General features: G+C 33.7%; 1 protein-coding gene across 6 annotated transcripts in view; it reads right to left on the minus strand.

Moving 5' to 3' along the window:
- Nucleotides 1-27,640, minus strand: part of TRIQK (triple QxxK/R motif containing) — a 248,048-nt gene that overhangs the window by 67,578 nt on the left and 152,830 nt on the right. For 3 of the 6 annotated variants that reach the window (XM_012476519.2, XM_012476517.2, XM_012476520.2), the window contains exon 1: nt 10,870-11,007. The exons of 2 other annotated variants lie outside the window; for them this stretch is intronic. The gene's annotated coding sequence lies outside the window, so the exon portion shown is untranslated. Of the gene's footprint in view, nt 1-10,869; nt 11,008-27,640 lie in introns of those variants that run through there. One more of the 6 variants, XM_012476521.3, reaches the window with a different exon arrangement.

Below are 27,640 nucleotides of genomic sequence, written 5' to 3' on the forward strand. Positions count from 1 at the left end.
CTTATTTGACCAATGAAACACTAAATACAGTGCATAATGAGCCACTCTCCCTTTCCACTGCTGCAGTGATCATGGAAGTATATGATAACTTTCATTTAACAAAGGTGCTACAAAATAATAAAGTTGGACACTTACCTGACACCATACACAAAATTTAATTCAAAATAAATCACAGAACTAAATGCAAAGACTAAAACTATAAAACATTTAAAAGAGAACATGGGAATAAAACTTTATGACTTTGATTTAGAAAATATTCTCTTACACACAACACCAAAAGCACAAGCAATAAAATAAAAAATAGATAAATTGCACTCCATTAAAATGAAACTTTTGTGCTTTAAAGAACATGACCAAAAAAGTACAAAGGCAGTCCACAGAATAGAAGAAAATACTTGCACACCATATATATGATAAAGGTCTAGTGCCCAGAATATATAAAGAACTCTCACAACTCAACATAAAAGATCAAATGATACAATTTTTAAATGGCCAAAGTATTTGAACAATTTTCCAGAGAAGACATACAAATTGCCAGAAAGCACAGGAAAAGATGCTCAACATCATTGTCATTAGGAAAATTCAGATCAAAACCACAATGATACACCACTCTACCCCTAGTAGGATGACTATTTTTTTTAAAAAATGCAAGTGGAGATGAGGATGTGGAGAAACTGGAACCTTTATACATTGCTGGTGGAAAAAAGTAAAATGCTACAGCCACACTTTGAAAAAGTTTGGCAGCTCCTCAAAAATCCAAACACAGAGTTATCATATGGTCAGCAATTCTACTCTTAGGTATATACCCCAAAAAAAAGGAAAACATCTCCACCCAAAAACTTACATATGAATGTTCATAGCAGCATTATTCTAATAGCCAAAAAGGAGAAACAACTCATGATGAATAGGTATATAAAATCTGGTATATAACTATATTGGTGGAATATTAAAAAGAATTAAATATTGATAATGCTGCAACATAGATGACCCCTGTAAACATGTGTCTAAGTGAAAGAAATCAGTCACAGAAGTCCACTTAATACATAACTTCTATTGTTCCCTTTATATGAAATGGAACTTCTCTATCTTTCTCTATTGAGCCAGATAGGTGAAGCTCAATAGAGAAAGATAATATATTAGTGGTTGTTTAAGGGGTTGGAGGTAGAAGGGGTGGAAATGGACATAATGGGTACAGAATTTCTATTTCAGATAATGAAAACATTCTAAAATTAGGTAGTTGCACAACATTTGGAATATGCTAAAAACTCCTGAATTGTACACTTTAAAGTGATAAATCTTATGCTTGTGAAATATAGCTCAATAAAGTGGTTATTAAAATACAAGTGTCATAAAAATGCAAGTCTACAGTCCATATCTAAAATGTTTGGGCCAGATATGACTTGAATGTTTTTAGATTATAAAAAGGTAATAAATCCCATCTACCATAATTACATAATACTCCTGAAAGGAAGCACATTAATACTTCATAGAAAAATCTTATGCCTATTAATTACATAAATAGTCCCATGTCATTTCAAGTCTGTTTTTTGTCTCAATTAAGTTTGCAGGAAACTTGACAAAAGTTTAATTTTGCAGAACTTTTGGATTTTGAAAATGCAAATGATGGGTGTTGGAGCCTTATTCATGATGATTGTTCATATTAGTAATAATCTCAGCAACTACCCATTTGTTGACTAGCAACTAATGTGGCAACCACTGTGGTAAGCACACCACATATCATAAATTTTCATAATATTTTTGTATAATAGGTACAATTTCCCAACTGAGGAAACTGAGTTTCCTAATGATAAATGATTTACCCAAGCATGCAAAGATGACAGGGAACAGATTTAAACTCAAATCTATCTGATCATAGAGCTTACTCTCTTTCTTCTATATATCGGAGTATGTTCAGACCATTCTCCTGAACTACAGACTCTACCCTTGTAAAATGGAGTAAGAGCCTTTTACATATACATACACGTATACATACACATACATATATATATTTTTTCATTAGAAGATCTTATTTCATTCTTACTTCACATATATATGTGTATATTTATGTGTATACATACACATATGTGCACGTGTATATGTATATACAGATATGTAACTATGCATATGTGCATATGCATATATGTGTATATGTATATATGTGTATCTGTATGTATATGTATATACATATGTACACATGCATATGTACATATACACGTGCACATATATGTATGTATGCACATAAACATACATATATGTACATATGTGTAGATATAAGCATATATGTATGTTTATGTATGCATATACATACAGATACACACATATATATACACGTATCTGTGAAGTAAGAATGAAATAAAATCTTTCATTGAAAATAATGTCTTAAATATAAAGGTCTATATAAATATGAGACATCATCTGAATAACTTCATTATATATCTAAATCAAGGTTCAAAGGAGATATGTTTTCAGTCAAATTCTACACAGGCATTCCAAACAAATGTATTAATTTTATTAGAAGAAATGCTAAGCATTAATTTAAACATTGTTTTTAAATACTAAGCAAAGAAAATCTAAATATATTCAAATGATCTATAGCTAAACTTCTATCATCTCAAGCTTTCATAAAGTTTTGTAAGTCCTATATAAAAGTGGTGCAGTGTGCAAGCATATACATTATGTTTTGTCTTAAAGCAGTTCTACCCAGGAGAAGCCAGAACAGATTACATTTTTACTTTATAAGTAACGTCTTAATATTCTGAAAATTTTTTATGATTTAAGTTTATTTAACAGTCTGCTCACATAAGTTTACCTACCATGTAAGTTCCTAGGGTAACTAATGGATTGTTTATATATTCCCCCTTAAAGGAAAACTTATGTATACCTCAAAACAACTTTTATTCCATGAAAGTATAATCATAGAATTAAAGAATTTTAGAAAGTGTGGTACAGTATTTGAAAAAGTTTCAGAGCCATTTTAAAATAACAATTCGATCATGTTGCTCTACCATTTGCCAACCTGAAATGGATCCTCATTGCCTGCAAGATGAAAACAGTTTTGCATGTCATATAAGAGCCTTCTCAGTCTGGGCTAGCAGGTTCATACTGCCTCAACTCTAGCTATTTTTCTCTAGATTAGGCTCCAATAACTAAAGTTCTTTTGATTTCCCAACTACAAGACCCCATTTACAGCTTAATAGTTTTACAAATCTTATTTTACTTACTTTAATGTTGCTCAGCCCTAGCCTTGTCTAACTTGAATTCATAGGCACTCTTCAAGACCCCATTTAATTATATACTTTCTCTGTGTAATTCACCTATGCCTGCCAGAAAAATCCGTGGTTATCTGATTGATATGTAACTCACTTATTAAATATTGTACCTACTTATCTCCAAAAACATCTAGAATTTTGGCATATAATAGTACCCACTGTTTCTTATTATATTAAGATATTACCTGATTTTCTCTTTGGAAATAATATTATAAAATATTTACATGAATTTTGTTTCATTTATGGAATAGAGATGGAAAAGTGAATATGTGGATTATAAAATGCAAATAATGATAGATTTTTGAGGTTAATCTTAACCATATAAAACCAAAGAGATGCTGGGGTAAGTCAAACATTTATTTATCAAAAATTGAATAAATCTGAGTCCCTTGAACTGAAAAGAAAAGTACACTAAGGTTTACAATTCAGGTCATGAGTTGAAAAACTTACTCTGTTTTTTAGATACATATATTTTAGGCTTTGCATGTCAAGAAGGAAAATCAAATTATAACAATGTGACTGTGATTTTAGTGTGCTGAGACCCAGAGCAGGCCAATGAAAGTGCTTCCATGTATGGCTCTGTGGCAATTACACAACTCTGCTATATTGTATTGTACTGTAAAAGCAGCCATAGACAATATGTAAACAAATGAGTGTGACTGTGTTCCAATAAAACTTTATTAATAAACAATTAAATTTGAATTTTACATAATTTTCACATGTAACAAAATGTCATTATCCTTTTGATTTTTCAACCATTTAAACATGTACGAACCATTTCAAGGTCACGGATCATAGGAAGCATACAGTGAGTCAGATCTGGCCAGCTGGTCACAGTTTGCTAATCAATGGTTTGGGGATACTTTTTATATCTATTCATATTCTTGAATTACCAGGTTTCCTCTCTTACGTAAATAAGTCAGAAGTTCACAAAATTTTATTTAAATCTAGGTTGTTGTTTTTGAATTAATTTTTATAATATGTATCTTCTCATGCAAACAATTTTTTAATTAGCAGTCAATTTTTAGCTAGATTTAACCAAATTATTTAAAACCTGGGGTATACCATCGGTTATATACACATATACACACATACACACACACACAAGATGGCTTTTGTGTTGATCTTGAATTATCTCATAATAAGCTGGTATCTTCAGGTCTTTTTCCTCAAAAGCAAACATGAAGTAGTTTAGATTCCTTTATACAGATACTCCTAGACTTACCATGGGATTATGTCCCAATAAACCCATCATAGGTCAAAAATATCTTAAATTGAAAATTCATTTAATACTCCAATAAACCCACAGTAAAAATGAAATACTGTAAATCAAACCATCATAAGTCCAGATGCTTTTCAACTAATAGGGTTACATACCAATAAACCCATCATGAAGTTGAAAAATCATAAGTCAAACCATCATAAATCAGGGACGGACTGTATACAATAAGAATGGTTTTCTGTTGCCATCACACAAGAATTACAAACTGCATGGGAATTTTTTTTAACTATAAACATGTTGCTCTATTGTTTTCTGGCATTTCATACTACAGAAAAGAAGTCTGAGGCCTGTCTAATTTTCATTTCCCGATAATAACATGCTTTTTTATTTTCTTTCTTGATGTGGAAAACATTTTTTTCTTTATTATCACAATTTGATAATTTTGTGATTATTGTGTCTCTTTAAGTTGTCATGCCTTACATTAAAAAGGCCTTTTCTTCCTTCGTAGGTCTTTTTCAGCTCAGGAAAGATTTTTCTCTTAAATTTTTAAAATTAGTTTTCTTTCAAATGCTCTGCTCTCTTCTTTATCTTTCTATCTATCTATCTATCTATCTATCTATCTATTTTCTTGTCTCTTATTCAGAGACTCCAAATAGCCATACAGTGGACTCTATTCTTTATTTTCCATATATCATCTTTTTATGATTTACAACTTTTAACTAAAATAACCTCTCAAGTCTATTCTCCACACTGACTAAACTTTGTACAACAACATCAATTATAAATGTTACTGCCTCAAATATAGATTTTTAATGCTTTTGTGGTGGGTAAAATAATGCCCCCCCAATCCAAAGATGTCCAAGACCTAATTCCCATAACCTATAAATAAATTGGATTGCAGAAGGGACTTTGCAGACATGATTCAATAAAGAACCTCAAAATGAAGAGATTGTCCTGAATTATCTGAATGTGTCTTCAAAAGTAGATAACCCTTCCAGGTGTGGTCAGAAGGAGATGTAACTACAGAATAAGTCAGATTGCTGCAATGTTTCTGGCTTTGAAGTTGGGGGCGGCGCATAAGCCAAGGAATGTGGGCAGCCTCCAGAAACTACAAAAGACAAGGAAACTGATAATCTCTCCTAGAGCCTCCAGAAAGGAATGCAGCCCTGTCCTTACCTTTATTTCAGCCCAAAGTGACCTATGTCAGACTTCTGAACTATGGAACTGCCAGATAATAAATTTGTGTTGTTTTAAGTCACGAAATGTGGAGTAATGTGTTACAAGAGGAACCGAAAACTGATATGGCTCTCATATTTTTAGTTTCTCATCTTTTTATTTTCTGTTAATATCTTCTTTCTGTCACTTCATCACTGTCTGTTCTTTTTACATGAAGTTCTCCTATCCATAGAAGCCATGTAGTCTTGAATGTGTTGGACAGCAAATAACTCTGAAATGTTCTTCCTTAGCTTAAGATTATTTTTAGAGTTTCATAGGTGTACGTCTGAGTCTTCCACTGATATCCTCCGCCTTGATTTTGTATGATGTCTTGTTTCACATGATTCATTTTCAAATGCAAATTTATCCAGAATATTTTGACACTGAAAAAAACTGTATAGATAATTTCTACATAAGCCAATGTTTTCCATATATGTATAAAGGGGATGGTGTTGAGGAGAGAAGAGACAGAGAATTAACTCCCTAGGAACACAGACAAAGCAGAATTGAAAACTGGGAGGTTCTTTTTAAAACTGTACCTTCCCATCTTGAAAAATAATCTGATGTACCACTGCCCAGAGAGATTCGGTATTATATATTGAGTCACTGTGAATGATGGCAATGTATTATAATGCTCATACATATTGTTATGTATGTATAAAAACAAATCTTCAACCTTTTCCACATGCATAGTTAACTTGACTAGAAGTTAAGTTAACTGGAAGTCAAGTTAACTATGTATGTGGAAAAGGTTGAAGATTTGTTTTTTACATAACAAAGGATATTTCTACTTCCAGAGCTAAGTCTAAAACTTTCAATGCAGTGCACCTTCCACCTGTATAGGTAATAAACTGTAATCCACAATTAGGACATTGCCACAGGTATCCACATAGTTCATTATACTATACTCTGCAATATTTGAATATTTTAAGATTCAAAGTATGTAAAACAAATGTTATTCAGATTAACCTATCTTTCTTTTGTCATTGCCAAAATTTTAAATTGTTCCATATAATTAGTCTGGTATTTTTGCAAGTATGTCAATAAATAATACAACTATAGAAGAACAAAGCTACTTTATGCTGATGTCCATTCTCAATTTTGGTGGCTTAAAAGTCATGAAACTGACAAGAATCTTTCATTAATAAAACTGTCTTTGCCTTCTAAGTCAACAAAACTGTTAAACCACTGAGTATTGAATGCTTACCTTTTTACTGTTGTTAAACATTTCAAAATTATGAGGTAAGTAGGAATCATTTCTTTTTCATGAAAACATATACCTATCTCACTCTATTGTTGGAAAGGTACTGAACATTTCTACCACGTAAAAAGGGTATAAATATATGTAATGGGAATAAAAAAATTAGCTCTAGGCCTACATGATCCTTATCTGTTTAATAGGAAATTTGAGAATATCAAATATGATCAAATATGTATCACTATTTTCCATTAGTATTATTTTAGTCACTCTGGACAAACATCAGAGAAACACAAAATTCTAAGTAATATTGTTTAAGACATTCACAGTTAGAGTAAAATCTACTGATATAAAAAATGCAGATACATATGAACAAAGATTAAGGGGAAATCTGGCCTAGTTTCACGTTTCTACATAGAGGAACTTCCATTGGAGCAGGGGCTCTCAATGGAGATGCTTTGGCATTGGAGTAAGACAAGGAAATTCTTCATTGAGCTGATAGCCCTCTACATTATACAATATTTATCATCTCTAAACTTCAGGGTCCCAAAAGTCAGTAGTACTTCCTCTAAAGACATTAGAATAATTTAAAACACTCTGACATATTTCAAATACTCCAGAGGTGTCACCCAGAATGGAAAACCAGAGCCCTAGATTTAGTCTTGGCCTCAGATCCCACTTCTTATTCACAGTTTACCAAAAAGAGACTAATCTGATCAGTGACTGGTTCACATTTCTCCACCCATAGAGCTAACCCATATACACCAGTAAGCACTGAAGATTTGCCCTCTTTTACTACCCTCTCTGCCCTAGACCATGAAAAGCAGTAATTGTGCGTAAGCATATCGGTCCTGCAATCTGAAATTTTTATCTCAGCTGAACTAAAGTCTAGGTTCTAGGAAAGAGAGTAGGGGTAAAAGGAGGTAGGAAGAACTGGTACTCATTTTTGGTCTGATTTTTGGATAAAGCACTATCCCCTATCGACTTGTTATTGCAAGTTGAAGTTGATATGGCAAACTCCACATGTCTGTTTACAAACTCAAGAGAGGATGGAAAGAGCCATTATTGAGCCCCTAAAGATCTCTAAATCCATTGTAATGCTCTCTCTAAGCCACTTATCTTTATCCCTCTTTCTCTACCAGAAATGAACTGAGTTGAGTAAAGAAAGGAATAGTCAAGTATCAAACAATTCAAATAAAATTACAAGTACTAAAGAAATAACAGGTACTCCTATACACATTCATGCATATTACAAAAGCAATAGATCTTTACCTCTTTAAGTTTTTCCTTATCCAATAACAACTTTTTTATATCTACTACTGATGCCCACTTTTATTGGTAAAGCTAGATAGAGAATTGGACCAAAGAAAATAATGAACTCTATTTACAGATTTCTGTACAAATATAGAAATCAGGAAAAGAGCCACAGTGGAAACAACCACAATATTTTTTATCCACGAATTAAAACATTATAAAAGATTATTCACTTAAGTAAAAAAGAAAAAAAGATTTCTAAGTATCAAGTAATGATATTCAAGTGGCATGTATTAAAAGTAATAAGCTTTTCTTTGTCCAAAACGGACTTGGATAGATGAGAAAGTTTATGTATCTAACGCTCATCTCAAAAATCCAATTTCACATTTTTCTCAAAATATTTGACAATACTCTTTTAACTTGTTTAAATACCAGAATATGCTTTAAGAGGTTATGATCAAAGGGCATTTGAGATAAAACATAGATTACATGGTTTTGTAAGATAGCAACAATTGGCTGAACATTGTTAGTTCCTGTTTATTAGCACTTAAAGAAAAATAAAAATGATAGGGGGATGACTGAAGACCCTGAACTAAGGTATGATATGGTAAGAGGCACTGTAGAAGAACGACAAAAGCCCCACTCTTCTCCCAGGTATGTAGCCTTGGGTAAAAGTTACTTAGTCTCTCTGTAGGATGAGGCAGTGGCAGAGAATAATTTCCTTATTCCTAAAGAAGTTTAACAAAGACAGATATTCTTAATCCAGGGCCCATTTAGGCTTCAAATTGCGCGTTTTTCTGAGGAGTGAGTCAATACCTTTCCTTGGTTTCTCAAAGTGGTAAATGACACCAAAAAGGTTAGTCATCCTTGCATTAAAAGGTAATGTTTCCGGCCAGGCATTGTAGCACACGCCTGTAATACCAGAACTTTGGTAGACCGAGGCAGGAGGATCACCTGAGGTTAGGAGTTCAAGATCAGCCTGGTCAACATGGTGAAACCCCGTCTCTACTAAAAATACAAAAATTAGCTGGGCGCGGTGGTGTGTGCCTATAATCCCAGCTACTCGGAAGGCTGAGGCAGGAGAAGCACTTGAGCCCAGGAGGCGGAGGTTGCAGTGAGCTGAGATTGTGCCATTGCACTCCAGCCTAGCCAATGGAGCGAGACTCCATTTCAATCTTTTCAGGTATATATATACCTAGTGATACTAAAAGGGAAAAAGTGTCATTCAAGATATTACAGGTGCTACCTAACCAGAACCAATACAGAATCAATAATGAATAGATGAGTGAATTTCTTCCCCATTTCTAAATGACCCAAAGATTTAAAAAAAAAAAAAAAATCAGAAGGGAAATTTGAAAATACTTTAAGCTGAAAGGCAATATTTACACGTGTTTATAAATTAGGATCAAATAGACAAAAAAAGTGTAATCAATAACACTTCACATTTGTGTAGATCATTGCTCTAATGATACTTTCACAATCAATTAGTCCTCCTTTTTTTTAGGAAGGAAGGGCATATCTTCCTAAAAAATTTTACAGATAAGAAAACAATTGCGAGAGTTACTGCCCAAGGACAAACACTTCTTAACTCTGCCAGTTTCCTGACTTGTAGGCCAATGCTCTTTCCGATGTTAACAAGTAGTACAAGCTTCCTTCCTCCGGGTTTACACTGTAAACCTGGCAAAGGTTTTTTGCTCTTTTGTGTTTTCTCTCTGGAATGTTTGTTGTGCTGAATCATTAGGGGCAAGAGTACATGAGCAAACAAAAGGAGATTTGAAGTGGTTATCTGAGGTTACCAACTCATCCCATACTCGTTGATCATTAAGTATGGGCCGAATGAAGCAAAAACAGCTCTACTGGTTGAGCACACCTCTCCACAATAGAGAATGAAAGGGAGATATGTCTTGGGGCTTCTCTAGAAATAACTTGCTTCGACTTCTTCGGAGGCTTATTAAGCTCTAACAAGCAGCAGAGAACTCCAAGTAGAAGAAACCGGATCTCCAATCCCCTTTTCCTAGTCATCCACGTGGACACCAACAGCTGATGGATTCAGAATTCACCAAGCTCTAGGAAAAGTAACCCCCCTCTCCTCACCACCACCAATAAAGCCACCTAGTCCTGTCTGAATCGCCACTCCGGAAAAGTTTTGGCATTCAAATACTCGTTCATTAATAAGAGGAAGCAGGAGAAAGAGTGAAGAGAAGTACCATGGAAAAGGAGGGGCCCAAAAGGGAACTGCAGAACCCGGAGAGCTGCACAGAGAAATAAGCTGCCGCAAGTTATCTGACAGCACAAAGGAGCCAATCCCGAGCCGCACGGAAGACCTTGGGTAGTGGGCGGGACTAACGTATCCGGGGCCCAGCAGCAGGCGCCAGACACGCTGGCAGGGCGGGAACCGCGCGTTCCTTAGCAACCTCAACGGCCACGCCCACCGAACCCGGCACCCTCCATCCCCCACCCCGCATCCAGCGCCCTGATCCATGGGAACGAGTCCTTCAGTGATCATCGTACCTACTGGGTTTCCCGGACTACGGGTTTCTCTTGCAGAACCTCCCTCCTCCCAGCCCGCCCAAGTGCCGCTCCCAGGGACGGAACGATCGTCTCCTAAAAGCTTTAAGGCTCGCTAACGAGGTGCGCCCATTTTCAGTCCCGGACCCCGAGCATCCCGGGCAAGGTCTCCCCAAATCCCCTCGCACTCGCCGGACACACACCTCAGCTCTGCCAAGGCAAGGGCCGACAAACTTCGTGTCCGGCTGGAAATGTTGCTGTCCACGGTCCTGTCACTCAGGGGTAGGGGCGGGACGAGCCAGCCGCACACTCCTACTCCCAGAGGGTGAAGCGGAAAAGAGGCGGGACTCTGCCCTCAGGGGCGGGACCAGGCCTCAGCCGGCTCTCGGATTGGTCGGTCTTTCTCCCGCCTCTACGCGGGTCCGGGACGCAAAGGCGCCCGCCCTGCGGCCTTTCCCTCCTTTTGATGCGACCCTGGAGTTCTAATACTTGTGTCACAAGGTGACTGTAGAAATTAAAAATAAAGACTGTGACTTGTTTTGTAAATATAAAACGGAAAAATATGTTATTTTGGTTACTGAGCCCTCCCCATCTCACACACACTCCCCAATTCACACTCCCAGGAGCATCCGTAAGTGGAAGTGTATGTTGTCTGTGTACACAATGAATTCATTGCCCATTCAAACAGCAAAAAAGAAAAAAAAAAGTGTATATTAACATTAACTAGAGATTAATCAACTTAGGAAAGATTGCTAAAACACGACCGACAATTAAGATTTAGGAGCCCATGTTTAGGTACTCAATTTTCACATCTACAAAATGGGAATGAAATATTAAGATGTTATTTGAAAAGCGTTCAAATACTGAATGCTTTATTCATTATATTCATATAATCCTTACAAAACCCACTGAGAGTGTTATCCACAGCCTATGAACAATGAAACACAGGCTAGGAAAGGCTAGGTTTGTTCAAGCATTCAACAAATCTAAGTGCCTGCAGCCATTATTTTTAATACTGTGGTAAACTAAATCTAAAATTCCTTCAAAATGTTATGCAACCTCCAATGTAGTTTTTCTCTTGCTCACATAAAAGTTACCTTCCTCTAGGCCAGCCCATCATATCTTTTTTAAAAAGCCCTTGAGAAAGAAAGTAGCATACAAAAAAAAAAAAAAAAAAAAGGAGACAAGTATAAATAGACTAACCAGAAGGCTCTCTGAAATCTCACAGGATATTATGGCCAGGAATTGAATCCAAAATGTAATTTTATTTTCTGTCCTCCTAAATCATTTTCTGATCTCCAGTTCCTCTCCCAGAAATAAAGGTAGAGTTAAATGAGATTATATTAATAGTCTTAACTAGATTATTATGTGTGTGGCTTTAAAATAGCAAGATTTTTTTCCTTTACATATTAAACCAAAACCCAGAAGTGTTTATCTTGTCTGATGCGGTTGTAGTAACAAAAAAAAAAAAAGAAAAGTACCTCTGGAAAGTGCCTTGAGATTCAATTAAAATGTTCATCATACTGTGATGCAATTGTTGGAATAAAGGAAATCTATTCCAATTACAAATAATTTTACACTCTTGACCTGCTGAACTTCTAAATTCTTCTGAAAGCTTGCTAAATGTGAATAACTCTCTATAAAACTTTCTTGATTTTCTTTAATCTTTTAAAAATGTTTGATTTGGCCAGGCATGGTGGTGCGCGCCTGTAATCCTAGCACTTTGGGAGACAGAGGCAGGCAGATGTCTGAGGTCAGGAGTTCAAGACCAGCCTGGTCAACATGGTGAAACTCCTTCTCTACTAAAAATAACAAAAATTAGCCAGGCATGGTGGCAGATGCCTGTAATCCCAGCTACTCGGGAGGCTGAAGCAGGAGAATGGCTTGAGCCAGGAGGTGGAGATTGCAGTGAGCTGTGATTGCACTACTGCACTCCAGCCTGGGCAACTGAGCAGGACTCTGTCTCAAAAACAACAACAAAATTGGTTTTAGACTAAAAGGAAAGAGTTATGATTGTACATTAGTAAGTATATTATGTAAATAAATGCTGTAAGATTTAAATAAAAGTGGTGAACATACTTGAGTCCATTTTCATTACATATTTAAAGATGCAAATGTATTTGTTTGAATATTCTCACATATATAAGATATTATACATTTAAATAAATGTATTATATGCATGTAAATGTGTAATCATTGAAATAAACACAGCTGTATACTATCCATATGTATAGCTCCAGATGTTTGAAGCATGCACTCAAATTGCTGGAACTTTACACCTTGGTGTCTAGTTAAACATCCAGGAGAAAATATGTTCTATATATGCATAGGAATACATTTTAAAACTGTATCTACTATTTCAAAATAAGGGTGAAACAGCAAATAGTGAGTCTCTACCACTGCATTTCTTATTATGAACACATTTTTGTGAGATGAGCTTGTCCTAGCTAATTGCTCTACAAGCAGTTTATTAATCTATAAAATGGGCACTAGCCATCTTACTCTACATGCATTTAACTACTGCAAAGTAGTCTTTCAAGTGTTTTTCAAAATAATTAACTCCTAAATATTTCTTATTAATACTCCCAAGTAGGACATAATTCCAAGTGTGTAGATGCCAGCTATTTCTTTTATAAATGATATGTAGATAGAACACATATATTGTAACTTTTGGAGTAGAAGAGTCTAATGCTATTCACACTTCAATTATTTATTTTTTACCTCATGTTCTATTATAAAACTTGGAACATGTATAATTTGAAATCCCTCCATAGGCCCAAATGTATATTGGAAGAATTTATGAAGAGCAAATATAATTTATCAAATAAATAACTATATCTTAGGGACACTGAAAAAGAAGGAAATAGCTTAATGTAAAATTAAAACATCCAGATGTGTGTTATATGCTTATTTATTCACCATATAAAGACATATGTTATTGACTTAAAATTCTGGCAAGTTGAAATGTAAACTAGAATCTAATAATTGTATGTGCTAACTCCTTTGTCCTAGATGAATATGCACATTGATGGAAATTTGAAAAAAATATATATTTGAATCATTTGTAAAAATTTGTTTTAGAAATACAAAGCTCAAATATCTTAACAAGATTCTGTCAAAAGTGAATGATGCATATTGAATATTTTAACATGATAAATACAATATCAAATTACTTAATCTTATTCAGCAGTCCTTTGCTCTAAATTGTAAGACAAAATAATTATCCAACCTAACTCTCTGAGTAGCTTGGATCACTTAATAGATCAAACATACATATTGCTATTTCCTGTCAGTCACCTCAGAACAATATCAGGGAGGCAACTAGAACGAATTTTGTTTAAAACATTTAAAGCAATGATTTCTCATGTAAGTTTATTTAAGAAATCCCTGTAATCCCCAAAGTCTATGCTCGAAAGTCTTGATTTTAACTTACAGTACTATATTTTAAACTACTTAATAAAAACTGGAAAATGGGTTTGCTTTTCTTATAGAAAAATTTCATTTTGAAAACTCAGAAAATTAATAAACCATAAAAACATTTTCACTGACTTGCATATTATTTGAAATTATAGTTACATAGCACTTATGCAGAATGAACTCCATGGAAAGGATGCAGGACAGGCAAGCTCCAAAATTGAGGCTTAGACTGGAAGGGTTCTTGGCTTTGCCAAGAAAGAATTCAAAGGCTAGCTGATGGTGACAGCAACTCTTACTAAACAAACAGTATACATCTCAGCAGAGGTACTGCTTGACGGTGTCCTCGGAGGAGCAGTTCAGAGGCAGTTCTGCACTCATATTTATACCCACTTTTAGGTATATGCAAATTAAGTGATGGTTTATTCAGAAATTTCTAAGATGAGGGTGATAACTTCCAGGGTGTAGAGTCGTTGCCATGGAAAGGGGCAGTAACTTCTGAGGGTTGCCATGGCAATGGTAAACTGACATGGCACAAGGATGGGCATGTCTTATGGGGAGGTGCTTCTGCCCTGAAACTGTTTTAGCTAGTCCTCAGATTGGTCTAGTGTTCAAGTCCCCACTCCAGAGTTTGTTTAGTGCTCCCTCCTACCTCAGAAAGAACGGACCTACGTTACTAAATGCATAGTTCAACGCTTATTTGCCTTCTGAAGAACTGAATTCAAGATTATCTCTGAAATCTAAAAAAAATTATCTCAAAATATTTTTCAGATATAAGAACTTATATAGATAATTATTTCACAGGTGGAAGAAAGATGGAGTCACACATGTAAATATATTGATATAATTTCAAATGTGTAGTTGCCAGCCATTTCTTTAACAAATGACATGGAAAGGAATATCTTAAAACCAATTGAAAGTGTTCACATTTACTTTTTTTCACTTTCTTGAACGTTTAGTATATGTCAGTGATTTCAAAACATTTCTGGAATCATGGTGCCGCTGACAAATAATTCCCAGATGGCATTTTTCCCTTTCTTAGTGTAAACATAATGATAATAATATGTTTTACAGTTGGTAGCCTCCTAATGTCCAGGTAATGACTCAGTAATCCAAGCCACTTTAATTTTGCATCTCTTCCATATAAAAACAAGACCTCCACATTCCTTACCTGTGGAGAAAAGAGCAGCTGCAGGATCTGATAGGGGCTTTTCACTGCCACAGGGCAGAATTGAGGCACATCATTGGGAATATACTTTTGTCGTTCAGTATTAGTGCCAAGATTCATCAACATTATATCCATTTTATATTACATCGCGAAGAGCAATGTCCCTAGTCTCCCCTTTATATTACAGCCCAGTTTCTCCCTCACTCAAGTATTGCTGAGTATCCTTACCATGCTTCACCTGCTCTTTTGTTCGTAGTCATTCACCACTTTTTTTGAGACAGGGTCTTGTTTTGTCACCAATGCTGGAATGCAGTGGCTCAATCTCGGCTCACTGCAACCTCTGCTTTATAGACTCAAGCAATCCTCCCACCTCAGTCTCCAACAGTAGCTAGGACCACAGTCCCTCCAGTAGCTGGCTCCTCCAGCCTGTGGAAATTGGTGAAGCCATAAGAGCAGGCTCCCTGGGGCAATACACCTTAAGCAACCAGGTATCCTTGATTGTGGGAGTTCCTTTCATGCTCACTGGTGATACTTGGAGTGGGGAACATGAGCAGAAGGTGAGCAGCCCTGAGAGTCAGGCCTGCCAGAAATAAGACAGAAGACAGATTCAGAGAAGAATGGAACCCTGAAACCAAAGCTGCCTTTCAGCTCTCTCCTCACCTTCTGCTCGTGTTCCCCACCCCAAGTACCACCAGTGAGCATGAAAGGAACTCCCACAATCAAGGATACGTGGTTGCTTAAGGTGTATTGCCCCAGGGAGCCTGCTCTTATGGCCTCACCAATTTCCACAGGCTGGAGGAGCCAGGGTTTGATTTTGGTCCCAGCGATATGCTGACCTCACAGAAAGAGTTGGGAAGTATTCACTTCTCTTCATTGTCTAGAAGAATTTGTATGAACTGCCAGTGTTATTTTCTTAATTTTTGTGTAGAAATTTCCAAGGAAGCCACCAAAGCCTAGACATTTTGTGGGAGGATCTTTAATACAAAACCAATTTTTAAAGTAGATATAGGACTATTCAGATTGTCTACTTTAGTGACCATTAATAGTGTGTATACCACAAAGAATGTGAACATATTATATATATTGTCAAATTTATTGAGATAAAGTTGTTCATAATATTCCTTATAGTCATTTTTATTTCTGTTGAATTGTGGTGACCTCACTTCTCACTTATTCCTGGTAGTGGCAATTTGTCTTATTTTTCTAATCTCTCCGGCTAGAGTTTTAATTTTATTTTCTTTGTTAAAGAACCAGCTTTCATTTTTATTGTTTTTTCTTTTGTTTTTCAGATTCTTATTTCATCATTGATTTCTATTTTTATCTTATTTCCCTTTTCTGCTAACTTTGGATTTAATTTTCTCTTCTTGTTATAGTTACTTTAGGTAGAAACTGAAGCCATTGATTAGAGAATTTTCTGTCTTTTCTAATAGAGGAGATAAGTGACATAAATTCCTCTCTAATCTTTACTTAAGCTTCATGGATTTTAATATTTTTTAAATTTTTATTTATTTAAAAAAACCTCATTTTATTTTGATTTCTGATATGACTAATTAGTTACTTAGAATATGTTATTTACTTTCCAAATATGTGGAGATTATTCAGATAATTTTCTGCTAGTAATTTACCATTTAATTCTGTTGTGGTTAGAGAATATACTTTGCATAATTTTCATTAATTAAAATGTATAGAAACTTATTTTATTATATAGGTTTTCTTGGTAAATATTCCATGTACACTTGAAAAGAATGCACATTTTGCTTTACCTCAGTAGCATTCTATAAATTTCATTTGTATCTAGTTGGTTAATAGAGTTGTTCATATTTTCTCTACTGATTATGTCTACTTGTTTTAATAATTTTTTAAGAGAAAGGTGTTTAACTCTCCTACTAGAATTATGAATTTGTGTATTTCTTCTTGAAGTTTTATCAGTTTTCATGCATTTTAAAGCTCTACCATTATATATTATATGTCAAGTCTTCTAAGATGAACTGATTACTTTATCATTATGAAATGACGTTTTTTATCCCTGGTAATGTTCTTTTACTCTGAGATCTACTTTGTGTGATATTAATATAATCATGTCAGCTTTCTTTTGGTCAGTGTTAACATGGTTTTATTTTCCAATCTTTTAACCAATTTGTGTCTTTATATTTTCAAGTGTTCTCTTTTTTGTAGACAACATGTAGTTGAGTCTTGTTTTTTAAAATCTAATTTGACAACATCTGCCTTGTAATTGAGGTGTTAGACCATTTACGTTAATGCGATTGCTGATATAATTGGGTTTAAATGTACCATCTTTCTGTTTATTTTCTATATGTTCAGTCCCTTCTTTGTTCTCTTTTCTTTTGCTACTTATTTTGGAATTATAGAGTATTTTTATGATTCTACTTAATTTCCTTTGCCGATTTCATAGCTGTAACATTTTAGCGGTTTCTTTGTGGCTTATAGTATAAATGTTTAACTTACCACCATCTATCTTTAAGAAACATTATATTATTTCACATGTAGTTAAAGAAACTTGATGAAACATATTTCCATTTCTCTAGTCTTTGTGCTATTGTCATATACTTCATCTCCCTATATATTATAAACCCAACAATACATGTGATTATTCTTGCTGTAACAATTCAATATTCTCTTAAAGAAATTTTTTAAATGTGGAAAAAAAATTATATTTACCCACGTATTTACCATTTCCAGTGCTCTTTACTCTATATAGATCCATGTTGCCATCTGGTATTATTTTCTTTTTACTTAGAATGTCTTGAGCATTTTGTATGATGTGTGCCTTCTGTTGATGAATTCTTTCACCTTTTGTGTGTCTAAATAGGTCTTTATATTTCATTTATTTTTGAATGATATTGTTGCTGGGTATAGAATTCTAAGTCAACAGTTTTCATTTCAATACTTTAATAAAGGGACTTCAAACATAATATGCATTAGGCTACTTGGTATGTTCATATTTTTCTCTTTTTTTCTCTCTGTATATAATTTCAAATAGTTTTTATTGCTTCATACCTATATATTCAAGTTTACTCATATTTTCTAATATTAATTCCATCTAGTACATTTTTTACATCAGACTTTTTTCCCTATATTTAGAAGTTTAAATTGGTATTTTTGAATACCATCTATATCTTCCCTTAGCATGCTTATCCTTTCCTCTACCCTCCTGATCATTGGGAAGATAGTTATACCTGTTTATCATCCTTTTCTATTAACTATATTATCTATATCACTTCTTAGTCTATTACTCCTGGTTGAACTTTATATTCATTATGTGGAGCATATTTTCCTATTTGTTTTCACGCCTGGAAATTTTTTTTATTGTCATGTAGTAACAGTGTAATCATTTTGAGATTTAAGTTTTGTTAGGCAGAAACAGACCAGCCTTCAGTCTCTGCATTTTGTCTTACTATTAACCTAATATACTTACGGTTGTTCTAGCCATTGCTCTTGGAATTATGTTATATTTCCATTTTGTCTGAAATAAATACAAACTATTTCTGACCATGTGTTAATCTTATGGATTTTTCTCTTTGATTGTTCCAGGTGATTCGTTTCTCAAATACAGATTATTTCCTCACATGCATTCACCAATCAGTACTCAGTTGAATTTTCAAGAGGAATGAATTCTATCTAACCAGAGGTCTTACTCTGTAGTTGTCTCCTGTCTGACACCTTTCCCTGTGAATTGTAGCTGCTTTGACTTTGCCAGACTCCCAACTACATCTTCTTAACTCAGGCATACCACCAGGCTCTACCTGGCTTTCCTCTCCATGTGCCTGCAAACTTTAAGCTCTAATCAAAACCATTCAGAGTCTGCATGCATTTATTACTGTCCCTTTGGAATTTTTGTCCCATGCTACTTGATGCTCAGTGCCTAAAAACCATTGTTTAATAGATGTTGTTCAAATTTTTAGTGATTTCAGCTGAAGGTTAGATCCAGTCTCTGTTATTTCATCATGGCTGGGAGCAGAAGTTTTGAGCAGCTCAATTTGTGTCTGAAGATTATTTATCATAATTTACAGGGTCTAGGAGGAAGTTTCATTTGTAACCAGAGGATTTGTATTGCTACTATGGGCATGTGACAACAGTAAGAGTTAAGTCCACTTTAAACTTGAGTGTAAGGCCTCAAGTTTTGAACTGCAAACATTTGAAAACTTGCTTATGGGTACGACTTCTCAGGGATTTTTTTTTCCTTTCTCTGCTCAGAGTCAGGGCAACCATAATCCTCTGATGACAGGAATGAACATATTTATTTTTGCATTTTTGCTTACTCCTTATATTAAGGTTTCCAACTCAGTGTTTGAGAGATTCTTAATATGTTTTCCAACTTCAGTGAGCTTTGGTTGTGAAAACCACTGAAAGCTGTTTAAATCACTGAAGTTTTCAGCTGTGATATACACCCTCAGCACATAAGCAAATTTAGTGTTCCTGCTACTAGTAAAAATACAGCTATTCCAATTAACAACTATTCCATAACACACCACCACAAACCAGTAGTATAATACAATAATAATTTTCTCATATCAAAAATCTTATGGGTCAAGAATTTGGACAGGATTCAGCAGAAAGTGTTTGTCTCACAATATCTGGGGTCTCAGCTGGGACACCTGAAATGCTAGGAATGACTCAAATGGCTGTCAGTTGGAATCATCTTTAAGCTTTTCTTCAGATATGTCTGGTACCTAGGTTAGGATAAGATGAAAGCTTAGTTGTATTTAGGTGGAACTGTTAATAGGAGGACTTATGTATAACGTTTCAGAGTGGTTTGGAATCCTCACAGCATTGTCATATCACATTATAGAAGATCTATGAGATGAAAGATACTGTTGTCACTCTCTTTGGAAGATGCAGTTTGCAATATCCTCTCATATTTTTTCATACATATCTAGTGTTTTTAGTTGTTTTCACTGTTAGGAATTCCAGAATGCCAGAGATCAATCTAAATATTTAAGCCTAAACATCTCACTAGATATGAAACTCTCAGCTATCATATATACTTTAGAATCAATTTTTCAGGTTCCACAAAAAATCTTAGTGGTATATGGATAGATATTGCACAGACTTTGCTATTAACATTTAAATGTGTTTTGCAATACCAAGTGTCCTTATTCTTGAATTTACATATTTTTTATATCTTATTAAAGTTTCATAATTTTCCACATTCAGGTCATATATTTCTTTCTGTTTATTGCTTCACTATTATAGTTTTTGTAGTTTTATTAATGGCATCTACTACATTCTACTAATTTTCTAATTGGTTACTAATAGTTGGTCATTTGTGAAAAAGCTGTTGCTTTTCTGCCCATTCAACTCACTTTAATTTCTTAGCTGTTTTAAAAGTTTGTTTGCTGATTGTCATACAATTCGAAATCATGTAGCAATAATGATAGGTTGTCTTGAAATTATATATGAAAGATAGAATTATTTCTTCTTTTTAATTGTATATATCACTTTATTTTCATTATTCCATTAGTTGGACTTACAATGTTGAAGAATAGCAACAATAAAAAGTATTTCATCTCAATATCAACTCTAATTAGAAAGTTTTATAATGTCTTACCATTAAATCTGATGGTCACTTAAATGTCTGGTACTTAAGAATGCTCTATTTTGGACTTCTTTTACTAAATCTATTTATTATTAATGAGTATTTATTTCCAATAAATGTTTTTCACTACTCATTGAAATGAACAAATAATGTTTGTTAATAGATATTAATAGGTATTCTAATATGGGAATTTACTTTTTCCAGAGAAATACTATTTATATTTTTTAAATGTTACTCAATTCCATTGTCAGTTTGGGAGTTCCTAATGTGTTTCTCCTTTACTTTTTTTATAATCATATTTTCAGAGTTTTTTGATTATTAATTTCTATTAAAAGCTGGTTTTTGATTTCTGTTAAATAACTTTAGAAATATTTTTTGTTTTATTTTTATTTAATATGTTTCATTTTTATTAATTTCTTTCTGATTTTTCTAAGTTCTGTATTTTAATTTAATTCATCTTCATTATTTTATAATAATGCCTTTAGTTGCATACATTTTTCTTTGAGTTCTATTATGAGCGTGGAGTACACATTTTGATAAATATCTTTTGAAAATAGCTTATAATTAAAGTATCCTTTCCTCTTAATAAATTATTATTTAGAAGCATCTTCTTTACTTGATACATTTATAGGTTTGAGGGGAACCTAAAGCAGAGTTATGTTTTGTGGTTAATTTCTTGTTTTCTTGCAGCACCCTCAGTGGTATAGCCTGTTCATGAGGTCAGTTTTTGGTGGCTTTTTTGAGGTCTCTTTGTAGTTTGGTATAAGGCCAATTTTTGGATTTCTTTTGGTGTCTCCATTGTGCTAAATCCCATGTTGAATATAAACTTGTAAAAAAATTATATGTATATCTATTAGATCAAGCTTATTGTGTTACACAAATATTTATATCATTATTTATTGTATGTTTGCATTTCAAACTCAATAAATCAATAGTTTCTAATAGTAAATTTTAAAATTTCTCAGTATGATTGCAGATTTAACCTTTTTTTAAAAATATTTTTTAGTTTCACTTTATATATTTTGTAATTATGTTGATTGGTACATAAAAAACCATTACTGCTATATGCTATTAAAATTCCTATGTTATATTAAGACAGTATAAAATATCTATTTCTGACCCTTTAATGCTGCTTACTGTAAATTCTAAAGGTCTGATATTAATATTACTATACTTTTTGACAATTTACTAGTTTGTTTTCATTTCATTTTTTATTACTCCAATATTTCTGTGTCATTTTGTTTTAAATAAGCTTTTCTATTGCCACCAAATTCAGTCTGATTTGAGTCTTAAAATTTCTCATAGTTTCTATACTAAAAAGAGATATCCTTCTTATTTTCCAGCATAATCATGTATATTTTAAAAACATGTTAACAATCAACTCCAGGGAACTGAAATAGAAAGAGAGGGTGAAGTGTTTTCCTACTGCGCCATTGTAGCATTTTTAGACTTACAGCTTACTATGACATCTCAAGGGTATTATTTTTTATATGAAAATAACAAATTTAATATATGTTATGAACAATTCAGTGATGCTTTATCTTCAAGATATCTAAAAATAAGTTTAAGTAAGGTTTTTGGTTTTTCCTTAGAAAAATAAATATTTAAAATTATTAATAATTATTGAATAAACATTATCGATTTTGTAAATTGGACATATATTTAGCAATTTTTTATTTGAAATCTAGTAAACTAGCAGTTCCATAGTTTTCAATACTACATCACCTGGATATTTTTCTATGGAATATATAATTTTGAGATTTAAAGAAGGAAAAATGAGACAGTTGACCCACTATTAATTTTAGTAGTGTACCTTCCTTGAATTTCAATAGAAATAAAGATTTATGTATCATGTATTTCTTATGAATATTAAAATGTAACTGTACTCTGAAAACTCAATAAAGTATTTTGTCAGTGAACAAAATGCATGTGCACAGTACGAGACAACCTTTCTTCAGTAACCTGACATTTACTCAATTAACTCTATCTTGTTTAGCAGAAGGGAATCTCTATGATGTAGGAGAAGTTTTGACTGGCTGCTCTCCAGACAATTTTCTTGTCCTGGAGCATAGGCCAGATGTGACGCAAAAATCAGAAAAAAAAATTTTGCTATTGTTAAATGGTTGAATAGATTAAGAATATATTGGTCTTTTAAGTGTTCCTATAGAATCAGATGCTGCAAATATCAATGGGAGCTATTACATGCTTTTTAAATGCAGCCCTCGTCTGCTTTTATGTGTTCTTAAAAGGGTCACATTATAACTCCAGAAGTAGGATGAAGTTGTGATGTGACACTAAGACTCTTCTTCTTCCTCCTAGATAAGAGAAGGTGGTGCTTAAAGAAAGCTGAAACCCATGGCAATCCATTTTGAAGAGTGTCAGGTCCTTACTGAAAATGCTAGGTCTATCCAATCTGTAAGTGACACATTGGGTAGATTATTCAATGTCTCTGTGCCTTAATGTTCTCATTTATGAAATTAGGATAATAATATACAGTTCACACGGCTGCTGCAAAAATCAAATAAGATAATGCTTGAAAAGTTACAAATATAATGAAGCCTTGGTAGAAACTGTATATTTTTAAAAATTAAAATCGATTCTAAATTATTTTTATTTACTGTAGAAGTACTGGATTTAGGAGAGAGCAAGGTTGTTACCCATGTCCTGGGACACTACTAGTTTTGTCAGACTGCTGAAATAGAAATAATGTCACAGGAGACACAAAGCAGAGGCAGACAGATGAGAGGAAAATCTTGGTTCAAGTCAAAACAAAAGATTTTGTTACTGTTCTTATACATAAACTAGATTAACTGCTACAAGAAACAACAGTCAAATTTCAGTGGTTTAACACAGTAAAGATTTGTTTCCTGCTGACTCCTCAGTGAAATACAAATAGGCAGTGAAGCCTCTGCTTCATGCAGTAATTCATGGAGTCGGTCTTCTTTAACCTAGAGGTTTCACAATTCCTAGTGTCTTGAAGATTGAGGTTAATTTATCACATCTGGCAAGCAGGAGAAGTAAAAGAAAGTAAGAATAAGGAATCACATGGGTGTATTTTTAGGGACCCTATAAACAAGCAGTATGTATCACTTCTGAATTTCTCATATTGCATTGGCCAGAACTCAGTCACATGTTCTCACCTACTGGGAGAGGGGAGGCTTGCAGATGTAATCTGTGTGCTTAAGGTGGAAAGAAATTGGTAACACATAGTGTTGTTTCTGCCACAGATGTGGATTGATCAACTGCCAGGATAAGGGGGGTGAGTCCACTGAACTTTTCAATTTCCTCACTTAAGGTTTTTCACACTCCTTTCTTATGGTCTTCAAAATAAACATGAAATTATTGCTTAAACTGAAAAATAAACATGAGAATAGTTTAGCATTTGCTAATCAGTTCAGCTCAACAGGTTTTAGTTCAGTGCTGTATTCCTATGCCTCTTTGTAAATTTGGTCAAGTCATTCTGACTCTCCAAGTTTCAGTTACCTGTAAAATATCTATTTGTCCAAATCACAGAAATTGAATGTTAAATTGAGATAATATATGAAAATATATTTGTAAATTAGGAAGCATGAGGAATTATTCTTACTAATGAAAGATGGTTGAAAAATTGCTATAATACTAACTTGGCATTCCATTACCACTCTGCCCCATCTTCATCAAGTCTATTAGCATCCCTGTGCAAATAACGCTGCTTAAATGTCAGGCATATATTTGAATTTCACATGTGTTATACAGCTGAAATCTATGTTTATTTAACACTTTCTTATACTGACAGAGTCCAAATAAGTTATGATATAAAAACAGTATGAAGTCATCACAGTGGACCAGATCCTACCATTACACATGAGCCAAGGATTTGAAAGGCAAAGATTCAGATTATGGGAAGGAGGAAAAAAGGGAGTTTGTAGAGGTCAAGTTGGGCAAGGATCTGAAAAGTGGTGAGTTTAGTTGGTCATAAGCATTATTTAGATATGAGAATTAAAAAGAAACCATAATATAGGTCTTACTTAATCTAATTCTTTATCAAAGGATTGAAGAGAAAATCATTTAGTTTGCCTTTTACTATTATAGACATTTTTCTACCTTTCAAAACATATTTCCTTTACAATAAATCATCACTTATTTAACATTCATAATCCTGTTCTTAATCATCTAAATGGAAACTTAAGATCAAATAGTAAAGCAAACGATATGCCAGTTTTATGAAAGTCCAAGTTGTAATTTTAGATAGGCTGGAAAATGATTATTTTGTTTCTCTGTCTTCTCTTCTTTGCCATTTTGCCTTTTCTTTCATTGTCTTCATTATATTTCCACAAGTTATCTTAACAGTACAGACATTTTGTGTGTTTTTATATTCCACAAAATCTGCAAACCACAAAAATAATATTCAGCTGTTATGTATAATGCAGCACTTGTTACTTCTGAGATAAATTCTAAGAATAAATTCCTTATTCTTGCATTTTTCATGAAAAATTTATCTTAGTCTTTCATGTGTTCAAAGCTAATAAATATATTGTCTTAATTTTTTTCCTAAAGTCTGATACTGTTATATATTTGTTTCATGTGTTTTCTTTATATATATATATATATATATATATATATATACACTTTATTGCATTTTATCATTTGTTTTCTTTGTTTCAAAGTCAAATGACACTATGATTGATTTTGAATGACCATACCATTCTTCAAAGTTTGAGACCATTTCTTGAACACATGGTTTTTTGGCATATATGTGAGATTCTCTCTCTCTTTCTCTCTGTCTCTCTCTCTCTCTCTCTCTCTCTCTCTCTCTCTCTGTGTGTGTGTGTGTGTGTGTGTGTGTGTGTGTGTGTGTGTATGCGCACGCAAGAGAGAGAAAGAAGAGAGGGAAAACCTGTAAAATAATTTGCTCATTATTTAGTTAGTAGCCATAAAAACTTCTCCATTCCTTATAGTTCCTGGATTCCACCCACTGTTTCTTCCACTTTTTGATTTGCTAGTAACTACCATTATACTATGCGATAGGTAAAATTAATGAATTTCACCTGGTGTATTCCTGGTACAAAAAACTGGGGAACAACTTAGTGTAGCGACATTAGAGGGGAATTAGCTTCACTATATTTTCGGTTGCCATCTGCTGTGGGAAGCCAAAGGCTAACAATCTCATATACTTACTGTTTGTACATAGCTGACATGTCCTAAATCCTTCAAGGTTTCACTGGGACAAGTTGTCACAAAAGCTCTGGCAAACTTGACCAAAGCATGCTTTTCACAAATAAAATGTTTGCAAAATGAGTTTTTGTTACTATTGTAATTGTTGTTAAGCAACCGTATTATGTATTTTGTGCCCAGGCTCTTGCTAGTAAGATCACATATGGTAGATGGGTTCTAACCCTTCATATTTACAGGCTAGGAACCTTGTTGTGTCAGTTTACCAAAATTAATAAGGATTCAATATTGTCACACACTGCCAGAGTTCATAAACACTGATGTATAAAGCCAAAGCATGAACCTAATGATTTACAATGATTAACTTAAGTTGTTACGGGTACCATATACTTTCCTCTATTTGACTAGCACATTTTCTCCCTGTATATGAATTACATGGAATGTCGGTTACCAGAAAGGTGTTTGTGGCCTTCAATCACAGGGAGGCACTAGTTGAATGATTGGAATATATGGTATTATTTGGCTGTGATTATTTTCTGTTAAGGTGACTTTACATATCTCTGCTAGAATCGAGTACATGTTCATGTATACTAACATGTATTATATAGGATAACTTACAAAGAAAATCTTTTTTTTTTTTACAAGTTCTTGAATGGCACCGCACTGTTTTGCCAAGTATCGATGCAATATTATCTTGTTTCATATTGTTTTGTGACTAACAGCCAGACATATACTTTATCTGAAATTTACGTAAAATCCTTTTATTTCAAAGATTTTTCTTCTACAGACAAAATACAACCATTTGGGGAAAATATTTGAACCCAGAAATGAGGACAATTAGCAAATGTATTTATAGAAATAAACAAGAATATCTTTCTCATCAAATCTTTAGCTGCTAATACTCACAACTTAATTTACCATGAGAATTTTACACTGATTTAATGAGAATATATCTTTATAACTCATGTTCTGTGAGTCACACAACTTTCTAAGTAATTCTGTAACACAGAATATGTGAAGACCTTTCAGTTACTCTTAGTGAAGAAGTCTTTTCAGTTACTCTTAGTGAAATAATTCACTGGGGCTTATTCTCCCATTTACTTCTACTTTTTTATTTTATACATGCAGAATAAAAGATTAGGGATAAAATTTGTTTCCTTGTAGTCATGCTAAAGAAGGCAAAATCAATGTTCTATAATGGTTCATTGCCTAATGCAGAGATTAAGGGCTGAGGGTAAATGTGCAGAGATGTATATATCTGTAAGGGAAATAAGTGGATGCCATCTAAGGATAATAGTTAAGATGGTTGTCCTCTAATAATTTAGAAGTAAAAAATGAAATTATATCTTGAAAGTATTAAATCAGGACATGACATATGACAAGCTACTCAAGTAACAGACCTGTTTCCCCAGATGTTTTCCTAACAGGAAGAAATGTCAACTAAAAAGTTGTATTTCTCATTTTAATTTTGAAATGTGAATTGTCTCTCAGAACTTTTCATTTCTTATAATTTAACATAATCTGGTCAGCCTCCCTGAATCTAATCAAGTCTGGAACACTAATTAAAGTGTTTTCTTTTTCAAGATAATGATGTCATCACATGGGCCACTGAAGCATCAGCAACTGGCTTACTTCAGTCACGTTCTGTCAGAAAGTCTACTTCTGCCTCTACCTTGCAGTACAG

Source organism: Aotus nancymaae, unplaced genomic scaffold (genome assembly GCF_030222135.1).
Source record: "Aotus nancymaae isolate 86718 unplaced genomic scaffold, 86718_ANA_hifiasm-v0.15.2.pri h1tg000036l, whole genome shotgun sequence".
Lineage (NCBI taxonomy): Eukaryota > Metazoa > Chordata > Mammalia > Primates > Aotidae > Aotus > Aotus nancymaae.